Source organism: Macaca nemestrina, chromosome 17 (assembly GCF_043159975.1).
Source record: "Macaca nemestrina isolate mMacNem1 chromosome 17, mMacNem.hap1, whole genome shotgun sequence".
Classification (NCBI taxonomy): domain Eukaryota; kingdom Metazoa; phylum Chordata; class Mammalia; order Primates; family Cercopithecidae; genus Macaca; species Macaca nemestrina.
In genome coordinates this window covers 35,691,582-35,705,683 of record NC_092141.1, presented here as the reverse complement: position 1 = coordinate 35,705,683, position 14,102 = coordinate 35,691,582, and the positions used below count along the sequence as shown (strand labels likewise).

Genomic DNA, 14,102 nt, shown 5'->3' with positions numbered 1-14,102 from the left:
TGTTACTTCATTCTTTCTTTTCTTTGCTGGACATTTTGACCAATTCTTTGTTCAAAACGCCAAGAACCTGGAGTCATGACCCTCTACCGGTGAAAAATACAAGTCCTCTCTTTTTATCTTTTTGGTTCGAATGGAAGAAAAAACTCTTGTGAGTTTTCCCAAAACTCAACATTATTATAGTTTTCCTTTAATACTAAAGTAAAATTACAAGATAAAAATTAAATTTTACTGTCAACAAGATCAGGTGTATTGATTAGATCTTATAGTCTTATTTATCTCAAAATAAAAAAAGGGCACACTGTATGACAGATATTAAACAAACTCAAAACTTCAGAGATAAAAGGTATCTTAGATGGACAAGGGTCTGAAGGGTTGGGTGGTGTGCTTAAGGTCACAGTTAATAACAAAACTAAAAAACCTAAAGGTACTAAATACAAGGTGGTATCCTAAATTAGATCCTGAAACAGAAAAAGGATGTTAGTGGAAAATCTGGATAAAGTTGGTAGTTAATAATATTGTAACAACGTTAACTTGTTAGCGTTGACAAATAGACCATGGTTATTTAAAATGTTAACATTAGAGGAAAGGCCAGGCATGGTGGCTCACACCTGTAATCCTAGCATTTTGGGAGGCTGAGGTAGTTCTGGGAGGCTGAGGTGGCCAGATCACTTGAGGTCAAGTGTTTGAGACCAGTCTGGCCAACATGGTGAAACACAGTCTCTACCAAAAAATACAAAAATTAGCTGATCCTGATGGCGTGCACCTGTAATCCCAGCTACTTGGGAGGCTGAGGCACATGAATCACTTGAACCCAGGAGGCGGAGGTTGTAGTGTCCCCCAGTGTGGGGGACAGAGTGAGACTCTCTCCAAAAATAAAATAAAATAAAATAAAACTCAGAGGAAAGTAGATGAAAGGTTTACAAGAACTCTGTACTATCTTCTTTGCACTTTTTCTGTACATCTGAAATTATTAAGTAAAAATAAAAGGCTTATTTTAAAATTCTAAATCTAAAACTGATTTCTAATCCAGAATACTTCCCATCTGTTTCCATAAGAATACCCATCTAATCTACAAAGGCATTAAGTTCTAAAACCAAGTATACAAAGATAACAAACTATAGCACCTGCCTGTAGCACCCTCAAACAAAAAACAATCAAAAGAAATATCCTCTAGTTTTCTGTTTAATAGGGAAAGGAACTAACACTCATTGACTTGTCGCTATATTCCAGGCATTTTGCTTATTTAATTCTCATAACTGGGGTGGGCGCAGTGGTTCACGCCTGTAATCCCAACACTCTGGGAGGTCAAGCTGGGAGGATCACTTGAGCCCAGGAGTTCGAGACAAGCCTGGGCAACGTGGTGGAATCCTGTCTCTACAAAAAAAAAAAAAGAAAAAAACACAAAATTTAGCCAGGCATTGTGGTGCACAACTGTAGTCCCAGCCATTTGGGAGGCTGAGGTGAGAGGATTCCCCAAGCCCAGGAGGCAGAGGCTACAGTTGACCCACTGCACTCAGGCCTGAGTAACGGCCAGATGTTGTCTCAAAAAAGAAAAATATATATGTAATTTTGACAACTGTTTTAAAATAATTGTCACCTCAAATTATACTTGAAGCTCAAAGCATGTAAATAATTTGCTCACTATCATATAGCTACTAAGTAACAGAGCCAGATTTCCATAATACCTCATCATCAACTTTCTCTAGGTTATCTAGGCACTATACAGTCATCTGTGTATATAAAAAGAAGTATTTGTTACTAAATTTTACAGATTCTACCTCCACAGCATTTTTCACATCAAAACCCTCACTGCCAATCCCATTGCCACTACTTTTTGTTCAGGTCTGTTCTATAGCAAAACACCTCTCAAGCATTCCAATCTCTAGTCTTATTCCCTTTAGTCCATTCTGTACAGAACAGTAAAGAATAGTTTCTTGCTCAGCCTCCCAACATCTATGAGGATGTTTTAGTAATGGTCTTAGATTTCCTTTTGAGATTATTACCTCTCCTCTGCCTAGGTATTCCCCTCTAGGAAAGGTGTACTTGGCTTTTGGAGTTTCTGAATCTTGAACAAATGATACAAGTCTGGAAAAAAATGGTTGGCACTTATTCATCTGGGTGGCATCCTGATGAAACTGTCAACTTATTCCTTGTATCAAGACCCCAGGAGCTATCCTAGACTCTCTCCAGCCTTCCTTTTCAGTCTATGAGCAACTTAATAGTCTTATAATAAAATTCTTCTCTTTTTTTTTTCTGAGACAGAGTCTAGCTGGAGTGCAGAAGTGCAATCTCAGCTCACTGCAACCTCCACCCCTGGGTTCAAACAATTCTTGTGCCTCAACCTTCTGAGTAGCTGTGATTACAGGCGCCCATCACCACGCCCAGTTAATTTTTGTATTTTTAGTGGAGACAAGGTTTCACCATGTTGGCCAGGCTGGTATGGAAGTTTTGACCTCAAATGATCTGCCCGCCTTGGCTTCCCAAAGTGCCAGGATTACAGGCATGAGCCACTGCGCCTGGTCAAGAAAATTCTTCTTAAGATAGTTGGTATCACTTCTCTGCTTCCAAAAACCCTAACAAATACATCACTCCTAACTCAAACAAGATCTCTAAAGCATTTCTTTCTATTCTTTTTTTTTTCTTTTTTTGAGACAGAGTCTCGCTCTGTTGCCCAGGCTGGAGTGCAGTGGCACAATCTCGGCTCACTGCAACCTCTGCCTCCAAGGTTCAAGCGATCCACCTGCCTCAGCCTCCTAAGTAGCCAGGACTACAGGCATGCAACACCACACCTCGCTATTTTTTGTATTTTTTGGTAAAGACAGGGTTTCACCATGTTGGCCAGACTGGTCTCAAACTCCTGACCTCAAGTGATCTACCCGCTTCAGCCTCCCAAAGTGCTGGGATTATAGGCATGAGCCACCGTACCCAGCCAAGATCCCTAAAGCACTTCTAAAGCATCACTCAATCCTCCTGCTCAAAAACTGTAACCTACAAGTTCTCAATATTATATAATCTTCTCCAGGTTAAGTTTTCAGGGTTCTCCCCATTTTGGTCCAAACTACATTTCTAAACTTATTTTCCACCAATGGCATTACATGTATTTATTAATGTTATTCTCTCTACTTGGAATGCTATCCACAAAACCGCCACATCTGTCTACAAATCTTATCCACCCTTCCAAATCTATTTCATTGTTGCCTTGTGTATCAATTCTCATCCAATTCCACTTCAAATGTAGTTGGTGCAACTAAGAAACTGAATTTTATTTAAGTTTTATTAAGTTTAACTGAAATTTATGGTAGCTAGGGGCCACCATATTGGACAGCTTAGCTCCAGCATATAATCTATTTTGCTTCACTACAAAATATTCAAGGAAAATATAAGAAGTTATTTAGGGGTTTCCATAATCTCACCAGGATTCCACTCCAGAACACCCTGAAGTTGCTCAGATCTAAGTTAGAGAATAACAGGCATAGAAAATCAAATTCAAAATCCATAACTAATCATACAATGTACCAACAGCTGGTCCTACATATAAGGGGCCTCTTAAGCCACTGACCCTTTTAAGAAATTGGAAAAAGGGACTCCTTTTAAGGATGTGCAACTCCATAAGGACAAGACATAAATAATGGATAGCACAACACAGGCTGAATTTCAGTCCTCACTCGCCCCTTAGACAGATGCCTGGCTTAGAGCCACACATTCTTCCCATATTCTCTTTCTTCTAGCCTTTTACTGCATCTCAGAATGCCTTTTTCTACCTTTGGCTCAGAAACTATCTCCTATATGTCCTCCCAGACTACTATACTTACTCTCTTCCCTAATCTCTAATTTGGATTCAGAACCCTCTTCTGTGTTTCTGTAATAATAAAATATCTCTGAAACTGCACTTATCATACTAGCTTATAATTACTTATTTTCTCCTTTGATTTCCTATCCTGGAACAATACGGTCTCTACAGATACAGGTCACATTTTTTCACCTTTACATTTTCACCTACTACATAGCACCTAAACATAGTAGGTGCCAAATCAATGTAACCATGAATCAAACTGATTCATTCTTATGTAAAATGCATGAAAATAAGAGAAATTTTGCAATCTTTAAATGACCTATCAATTTTAACAGAATCTAATTTCACTTGATCTTAGATTACAAGAACGATATTTTCAAACGTAATTTATCATCTTTCAATATCTCCTTTACTAACGTAAAAAGTTTCATTCTTTTTTTTTTTTTTTTTTTGGTTTTGTTTTTGACAAGATCTGGCTCTACCACCCAGGCTGGAATGCAATGGTGTAATCTCAGCTCTCCCAGGCTCAAGCCATCCTCCCACCTCAGCCTCCCGAGTAGCTGGGACTACAGGCACACACCACCCCACTCAGCTAATTTTTGTATTTTTTGTACAGAATGGGTATCACCATGCTGCCCAGGCTGGTCTCAAACTCGTGAATCTCAAGCTGTCCACCCGGCTCAGCCTCCCAAAGTGCTGGGATTACAGGCAGGAGCCACCAAGCCCAGATAGAAGTTTTAAAGTGAACCAAAATGGGCCAGGCACAGTGGCTCCCACCTGCAATCCCAGCACTTTGGGAGGCCAAGGCAGGTGAATAATCTGAGGTCAGGAGTTTGAGACCAGCGTGGCCAACATGGTGAAACTCCATCTCTACTAAAAAATTAAAAAAAAAAAAAAATTAGCGGGGCGTGGTGGTGTGTGTCTGTAATCCCAGCTACTGGGAAAGCTGAGGCAAGAGAATCATTTGAACCTGGGAGGTGGTAGTCACAGTGAGCCAGGATCATGCCACTGCACTCCAGCCTGGGTGACAAAGCGAGATTCCACCTCAAAAACCCAAAACCAATAAGTATTTACTAACAAATTTAATGGTCTAACTTTTAAATAACTGTACTGCTATCTGGTTGTTATAATAGAGACAAAGCAGTATATCTCAATAGCACATTAATCTTTAGTACAGGTAGAGTAATAAATTTTGTATATAATCTATAACGAAAAATGACAATTACACCAAAACTGTTAAAATATTCCAAAAGGTGGCCGGGCACAGTGGCTCACACCTGTAACCCCAGCACTTTGGGAGGCAGAGACGGGTGGATCACAAGGTCAGGAGATCGAGACCATCCTGGCTAACACGGTGAAACCCCGTCTCTACTAAAAAAATACAAAAAACTAGCTGGGTGAGGTGGCGGGCGCCTGTAGTCCCAGCTCCTTGGGAGGCTGAGGCAGGAGAATGGCATGAACCCAGGAGGTAGAGCCTGCAGTGAGCTGAGATCCAGCCATTGCACTTCAGCCTGGGTGACAGAGCGAGACTTCGTCTCAAAAAAATAAAAAATTCCAAAAGAAATTTACATGTGCTCACTTCAGCAGCATATACACTAAAACCCCAGAACAATACAGAGATTAGCATGGCTGCTGTGCAAGGATGACATACAAACTCGTGAAACGTTCCATTAAAAAAAAAAATTTAAACTTACGTAAGTTGTACAAAACTTCAAACTATTTTCTAAACAGCAAAAAGAGAAACTAAAGGTCAGCAGTCAACAAAGAAAACTTCTGACAAGTAATCTAACACATGACACAAAAATAGGCATCTCCTACTACTGACCTCCTTTTTTCTGATAAGCATAACTTCCAAAGAAAGATATGTAGGTCAACCAACTTCTATACTTTAGCAACCAAGGAGAAGTGGATGAGTCTTCCTATTTCTCTGCCCAGTATTTCTTTTCTTTCCTTAGCAAATGTTACCATGCCTCTATTTACTTTTTTTTTTTTTTTGAGATGGAGTCTCACTCTGTCACCCAGGCTGGAGTACAGTGGCGTGATCTTGGCTCATTGCAAGCTCCGCCTCCCGGGTTCACGCCATTCTCCTGCCTCAGCCTCCTGAGTAGCTGGGACTACAGGCGCCTGCCACCACGCCCGGCTAATTTTTTGTATTTTTAGTAGAGATAAGGTTTTACACCATGTTAGCCAGGATGGTCTCCATCTCCTGACCTCATGATCCGTCTGTCTCGGCCTCCCAAAGTGCTGGGATTATAGGCGTGAGCCACCGTGGCCGACCTTTTTTATTTTTTCTTTGAGACACAGTCTTGCTCTGTCCCCCAGGCTGGAGTGCAGTGGTGCAATCTTGGCTCACTGCAACCTCTGCCTCCCAGGTTCAAGCGATTCTTATGCCTCAAGCTCCCGAGTCGCTGGGATTACAGGTGCACACCATGACGCCCAGCTAATTTTTGTATTTTTAGTAGAGATGGGGTTTTGCCATGTTGGCCAGGCTGGTCTCAAACTCCTGACCTCAAGTGATCCGCCCACCTCGACCTCCCAAAGTGCTGGGATTACAGGCGTGAGCCACCATGCCCCGTCTCCAAACTATAACTACTGTTCAATGAACCATTTATGTGACTCTGCTTATAAAAACAATAACCGAGTTTCCATGAAAAAATAATGTGCAGTTATTCTAAATGACGCTGTTTTGCTAAGTAAAAAGCAATGGCTTCTCACTACTGAAGTACTAAATATTTAATTTTATATAACTAGGTGATTACCAACTATCCTAATAAATCCTATTCTGGGATAAACTATTCTGCTAAATAGCCCAAACAGGCATTTCAGAAGTATGTAACTCTATTTATCCCTTGGTGCATAAAAGCACAGATTCATATTCATAATAACTGTGAAATCACTCCATGCTCTCACACTTCGACCAATGTTGCAATATTGGCCATAATACTATGATAAAATTTAAACCAATAAAATTGTTTTTAAAACTTGTTGTATACAAACTTGGGATCAACTTCTGCTTCTGAGCAATGATAACCTAATTAGGACAAGATTTACGTTCCTGCCATAAACACCTGAGAAACTCGAAAAATATAAAACTACTTTTTGGACACTGAATAAGAGGCAACACAGGACTACGATCTCTGAGAGAAGCTAAACAAACAAGGTAAGTTGTATGGGTACAGGCTTTCTATCTGAAAACGAATGAATAATTATAGCTGACATTTCAACATTCCTCTCTATAACTGAGAAAACAAATACAGAAAATCAATCGGTACACAGAAAACGTAAACCACACTCAAACTAACTTGATCTAATAATTCACATTTATAGAACACAATATACAACAAATGAAGAATACATATTCTTCTCAAGTATGTATAGAACAACCAAAATAGACCATATAGTGGGCCATGAAACAAGTTTGCTTTTTTGTTTGTTTTTTTTTGAGACAGGGTCTCCCTCTGTTGCCCAGGCTGGAGTGCAGTAGCACTATCTCGACTCACTGCAACCTCCGCCTCCCGGGTTCCAGCGATTCTTCTGCCTCAGCCTCCAGAACAGCTGGGATTACAGGCATCCACCATCACGCCTGGCTAATTTTTTGTGCTTTTAGTAGAGACGAGGTTTCGCCATGTTGGGCAGACTAGTCTCGAACTCCTGACCTCAAACAATTCACCCGCCTCAGCCTCCCAAAGTGCTGGGATTACAGGTGTGAGCCACCACGCCCAGCCTGAAATAAGTTTTAATAAATAAAGAATTAAATTCAGACAGTATGTTTTCTGACCACACAGAATTAAATCATAAATCAAATATCAGAAAAACATCAAGAAAATTCCTAAATATTTAAAAATTAAACACACTTCTAAATACACATAGTTTGTCAAAGAGAAATATAAAAGTGAAATTGGAAAATATTCTGAATTGAAATACAGGGACATAGGAAAATTTTATAACATTAAATCCTTATATTAGAAAAGCAGAAATATTTAGTATCAAAATACAAACATCCAGATTAAGAAACTTTAAAAAAAAAAAAAAGGAAGCGCAAATTAAATACAACACGGCAAAAGGAAATAACGAGCCAAAATCAAAAAAATGGGAAAAAAAAAGGAAACCAATAAAGAAAAGTCAATGACACCAAAAGCTAGATTTTTGTTGTTATTGTTGTTTTCGTTTTGAGATGGAGTCTTGCTCTGTCACCCAGGCTAGAGTGCAACGAGGTGATCTCAACTTACTACAACCTTTGCCTCCCAGATTGAAGTGATTCTCATGCCTCAGCCTCCTGAGTAGCTAGGATTATAGGCACCTGCCACCACGCCCAGTTAATTTTTGTATGTTTAGTAGAGCGGGGTTTCACCATGTTGGTCAGGCTGGTCTCAAACTCCTGACCTCATGATCCACCCACCTCTGCTTCCCAAAGTGCTGGGATTATAGGCGTGCAGTAGCATGCCAGCCTCAAAAGCTAGCTAAGTAACTCTGTAGACAAACTAATGTCAAAGAGAGAGAAGAAACAAATTACCAGTATCAGGAATTAAAGAGGCGATATCACTACAGACGCTATCAACATTAAAAGAAAAATATGGGATTATGATGAATAATTTTACCAGTTAATCTGATAACTCCCATGAAATGAAGAGTCTCTGAAAAAAACCACAAACTATCAAAGTTCACTCAAAAATAAACAGAGGGGCCAGGAGCTGTGGCTCATGCCTGTAATGCCAGCACTTTGGGAGGCTGAGGCAGGCGGATCACCTGAGGCTGGTCAGGAGTTCTAGACTAGCCTGGCCAACATGGTGAAACCCAGTCTCTACTAAAAATACAAAAAAAAATCAGCTGGGTGTGGTGGCACGCACCTGTAGTTCCAGTTACTCGGGAGGCTGAGGCAGGAGAATCGCTTAAACCCAGGAGATAGGGATGGTAGCAAGCCGAGATCGTGCCACTGCACTCCAGCCTGGGCGACAGAGCGAGACTCCATCTCAAAAAATAAAAATTAAAAAAAAGGATAAATAGAGGACAGCACAGTGGCTCATACCTGTAATCCCAGCACTGTAGAAGTCGAGTGGGATCACTTGAGTCCAGGAGTTTGAGACCAGCCCAGGCAACATGCCAAAACCCAATCTCCACCCAAAAAAATTTTTTTAACTAGCTGGGTGTGGTGGCATGTGCATGTGGTTCCAGCTACTTGGGAAGCTGATGCGGAAGATCACTTGAACCCAGGAAGTCAAGGCTGCTGTGGGCCATGATGGCACCACTACACTCCAGCCTGGGTGACACAGCAAGACAAACAAAAAAAGATAACCTAACCCACTGTTTCTATTAAAGTAATGGAATTCATAATTAAAAGTGTTGCCTAGAGAAAACTCTAGGTCCACATGGTTTCACAGGGAAATTCTATCAAATATTTAAGAAAGAAATAATACCAGTTCTGCATAAACTCTTCTAGTATATAAACATTTACCAACTTACCTTATGAGGTCAACATTACCATGATACCAAAACCAGATATGAACAAGAAAACTATAAACCAGTATCTCAAACGGGTATAATGCAAAAACTGCAAAAAACATTTACAAATAGATGCTGGCAGTTTATCAAAAGAATATATCATTATCAAGTGGGATTCCTCTCAGGAATAAAAATCAATCCATATAATTCACTTTATCAGTCTAAAAAAGCATAACCGGCCGGACGCAGTGGCTCACGCCTGTAATCCCAGCACTTTGGGAGGCCAAGGCAGGTGGATCACTTGAGGTCAGGAGTTCAAGACCAGCCTGGCCAACATGGTGAAACACCATCTCTGCTAAAAATACAAAAATAAGGTGGGTGTGGTGGCACGTGCTTGTAATCCCAGCTACTCGGGAGGCTGAGGCAGGAGAATCACTTAAACCAGGGAGTCAGAGGTTGCAGTGAGCCGAGATCGCACCACTGCACTTCAGCCTGGCAACAGAGCGAGACTCAGTCTCAACACACACACACAAAAGTATAACCATAAGAGTTCAAGAACTGTCCCCCAAAAAAGTCTTTGACAAATGAATGTGAATTAATTCATGACAAAAACTCTTAGAAAACTGCAAATAGAAGGAAAGTTCCTTAACCTGATAAATAGCATCTATAAAAACCCTATAGCTGGCCAGGCATGGTGGCTCATGTCTATAATCCCAGCAATTTGGGAGGCCAAGGCAGGTGGATCACTTGAGGTCAGAAGTTCAAGATCAGCCTGGCCAACATGGTGAAACCCTGTCTCTATAAAAAAATACAAAAATTGGCTGGGTATGGTGGTGGGTGCCTGTAATCTCAGCTACTTGGGAAACTGAGGCAGAAGACTAACTTGAACCTGAGGCAGATGTTGCAATGAGCTGAGACTGAGCCACTGCACTCCAGCCTAGATGACAGAGCGAGACACTGCCTCAAAAAGAAAAAAAAATCCCTAGAGCTAATATCATATGTAATGATAAAAGATTAAGTATTTTCCAGCTGGGCACAGTGGCTCACACCTGTAATCCTAGCACTTTGGGAGGCCAAGGCGGGCAGATCACGAGGTCAGGAGTTCGGGACCAGCCTGACCAACATGGAGAAACCACGTCTCTATTAAAAATACAAAATTAGCCGGGTGTGCTGGCACATGCCTGTAATCCCGGCTATGCGGGAGGCTGAGGCAGCAGAATCGCTTGAACCCGGGAGACGTAGGTTGCAGTGAGCAGAGATCGTGCCATTGCACTCCAGCCTGGGCAACAAGAGTGAAACTCCGTCTAAAAAAAAAAGATTAAGTATTTTCCTCATAAGATGAGGAATAAGACAAAGATATCCACCATCACATTATACTTTAGGACCTACCCAGTGCAATAAGGCAAGAAGAAAAAAAAAAAATAATAAGGCATCCAGACGGGCAAGTAAGAAATAAAACTGTACTAATAAACGTAATTGTGTACATAGAAAATCCCAGTCTACAAAATAGCTACTAGAAATAAGTGAATTTATCAAGGTTGCAGAATACAAAGTCAATATCAAAAAAATCAATTATGGTCGGCACTGTGACTCACTCTTGTAATCCCAGCACTTTGGGAAGCCGAGGCGGGTGAATTGCTTGAGTCTGAGACCAGCCTGGGCAACACGCAGAAACCAACTCTAAAAAAATAAAAAATTAGCCAGGCATGGTGGCATGCACCTGGAGTCCCAGCTACTTGGAAGGTTGAGGAGGGAGGACTGCTTTAGCCCAGGAGGCAGAGGTTGCAGTAAGCTGAGATCACACCACTGTACCCCAGCCTGGGTGACAGGGTAAGACCCCATTTCAAAAAAAAAAAAAAAAAAATTAGCCAGGTGTTGCAGCAACACTTGTAGTCCCAGCTACTTGGGAGATTGAGGTGGGAGGATCACTTGAGCCCGGGAAGTTGAGGCTGCAATGAGCCAAGATTCTGTCACTGCACTCAAGCTTGGGCAACAGAGTGAGACCCTCTCACAAAACAAATCAATTGTATGTTTACATACTCATAATGAAACTGAAATTGGGGTGGGGGGTAGACAACATTTTCAATAAAATTAAAAATCACGGCTGGGCTCAGTGGCACATGCCTATACTTCCAGCACTTTGGGAGGCTGAGGTGGGAGGATCGCTTGAGCTCAGGAGTTCAAAACCATCCTGGGCAACACAGCAAGACCTCATCTCTACTAAAAATCAAAACAAATTAGCCAGGCATGGTGGTGTGTGCCTGTGGTCCCAGCAATTTAGGAGGCTGAGGTGGGAGGAACGCTTGAGCCTGGGAGATGAATGCAGCAGTGAGCCTTGATCACACCACTGTACTCCAGCCTAGACAACAGAGAGAGAGACTATATCTCAAAAAAAAAAAAAAAAAAAAATTGCCAGGCACAATGGCTCACATTCCCAGCACTTTGGGAGGCTGAGGCAGGTGGATCACCTGAGGTTGGGAGTTCGAGACCAGCCTGACCAACAAGGAAAAACCCCGTCTCTATTAAAAATACAAAATTAGGCATGGCGGCACATGCCTGTAATCCCAGCTACTGGGGAGGCTGAGGCAGGAGAATCGCTTGGACCCAGGAGGTGGAAGTTGATGTGAGCCGAGATCATGCCATTGCACTCCAGCCTGGTCATTAAGAGTGAAACTCCATCTCAAAAAAAAAAAAAAAATTTACAAAATAGAGATAAATCTAACAAATGTGTGTATGATTTGTATGCTGAAAATTACAAAACACTGATGAGGAAAATAAGAAAAAGACTTGAATAAATAAAGAAATATACTAAATTCATAGATTGGGAGACTCAGTATTGTCAGGATATCTATGGTCCCACTAATGATCCAAAGATTCAACAAAATCCCAAAAAACCAGCAGCTTTTTTTGAAGAAACTGACAAACTGATTCTAAAACATACATTAAAAAAAGAAAAAAAAAGCAAAGCACCCAGAATAGCCAAAACAACTTGAATAAAAGAATAAACATGAAGAACTCTAACTGATGCCAAAACTTACTATAGTCAGCCCCCTGTATCCTTAGTTCCACGTTCCTGGATTCAGTCAACCTCGGATCAAAAATATTCAGAAAAAAACAATTCCACAAAGTTCCAAAAAGCAACACTTGAATTTGCCATGCACCAAGTAGTACACTGAATCCAGAAGAATGAAGTGATGTGTAGAGAATGCATTTAGTATTACAAGTAATCTACAGAAGATTCAAAGTACACAGGAGGATGTTTGTAGGTTATATGCAAACACTACATCATCTTATATAAGTGACTTAGGCATTCACGGATTGTATCCACAGGGGTCCTGGAACCAATCCCACACAGATACCAAGGAATGACTATATAAAGTTACAATAGGCTGGGTGCAGTGGCTCACACCTGTAATCCTAGCACTCAGGAGGCCAAGGGAGGAGGATCACTTGAGGCCAGGAGTTTGAGACCAGCCTGGCCAACATGGTGAAACCCCATCTCTACCAAAAATACAAAAATTAGCCAGGCATGATGGCACACACCTATAATCCCAGCTACTCAGGAGGATGAGGTGGAAGAATTGCCTAAACCCAGGAGGTGGAGGTTGCAGTGAGCCGAGATCATGCCACTGCACTCCAGCCTGGGCAAAAGAGCTAGACTCTGTCTTAAAATAAATAAATACACACACACACACACACACACACACACACACACACACACACACACATAGATAAAATCAGCTGGGCATGGTGGCATGCACCTGTGGTCCCAGTTGCTCAGGAAGCTGAGACAGGTGGATCGCTTGAGCCCAGGAGGTCAAGGCTGCAGTGAGCTGAGACTGCACCACTGCATTCCAGCCTGGGTAACACAGTGAGACCCTGTCTCAAAAAATAAATAAATAAAGCTGCAATACTCAAGACAGTGTAGGCCAAGGGGCAGTGGCTCACACCTGTAATCCCAGCACTTTGAGAGGCCAAGGTGGGAGGATCACTTGAGGTCAGGACTTGGAGACCAGCTTGGGTAACATAGCAAGAACCTACTTCTACAAAAAAATAAAAAATAAAAAAAGTTTAAAAATTAGCCAGGCATGATGGCATGTGCCTGCAGTCCTAGCTACTAAGGAGTCTGAGATGCGAGGATCACTTGAGCCCAGGAGTTTGAGGTTGCAGTGAGCTATAATCACACCACTGCACTTTAGCTTCATCAACAGAGCAAGATCCTATCTCAAAACAAAATGAAGAGGCTGGGAACAGTGGCTCACGCCTGTAAGTCCAACACTTTGGGAGCCTGAGGCTGGTGGCTCACTTGAGCTCAGGAGTTCAGACCAGCCTGGGCAACATGGCAAAACCCCATCTCTACTAAAAATACAAAAATTAGCTGGGTGTGGTAGTGTGTGCCTGTGATCCCAGCTACTTGGGATGCTGAGGTAGAAGGATCACTGGAGCCTGGGAAGTCGAGGCTGCAGTGAGCTGTGATCATGCCACTCTACTGCAGCCTAGATGACAGAGTAAGACCCTGTGAAAGAAAAAGAAAGAAAAGAGAGAGAAGACAGAGAATGAAAGAATTAGATTTTATCAAAATTAAAAACTTCTGCTCTGTGAAAGATACCATTAAGAAAAAAATTTAAAAGCCATAACTGGGTTTCCAGTGGCAGGGTCTGGGGAAGAGGCGGCAGGTGCCATGTCCAGCCACAAAGATGGCAAGAAGGAACCCCTGAAACAGCCCAGAAAGCAGAACAAGGCAGAAACAAAAAGAGGACTAGAAGACACTATAGGGAAGGCGCCCCTGGCCACAGGTGTAATTAAGAAATCTGGCAAAAAGTAAGCTGTTCCATGTGCCTGAGGCGATGGTGACCCTTGATTTCATTCC

The 14,102-nt window shown here is 41.7% G+C and overlaps 1 protein-coding gene and 1 non-coding gene across 4 annotated transcripts in view; one reads left to right on the top strand and one right to left on the bottom strand.

The window, feature by feature from the left end:
• The window catches only part of LOC105476646 (TAO kinase 1), a 172,233-nt gene that overhangs the window by 130,819 nt on the left and 27,312 nt on the right, over positions 1-14,102 (bottom strand). The window lies entirely within an intron of this gene.
• LOC112425829 (U6 spliceosomal RNA) lies at positions 5,365-5,470 on the top strand. The gene has a single exon (XR_003016968.1). It is a non-coding gene; the product is annotated as a U6 spliceosomal RNA (small nuclear RNA).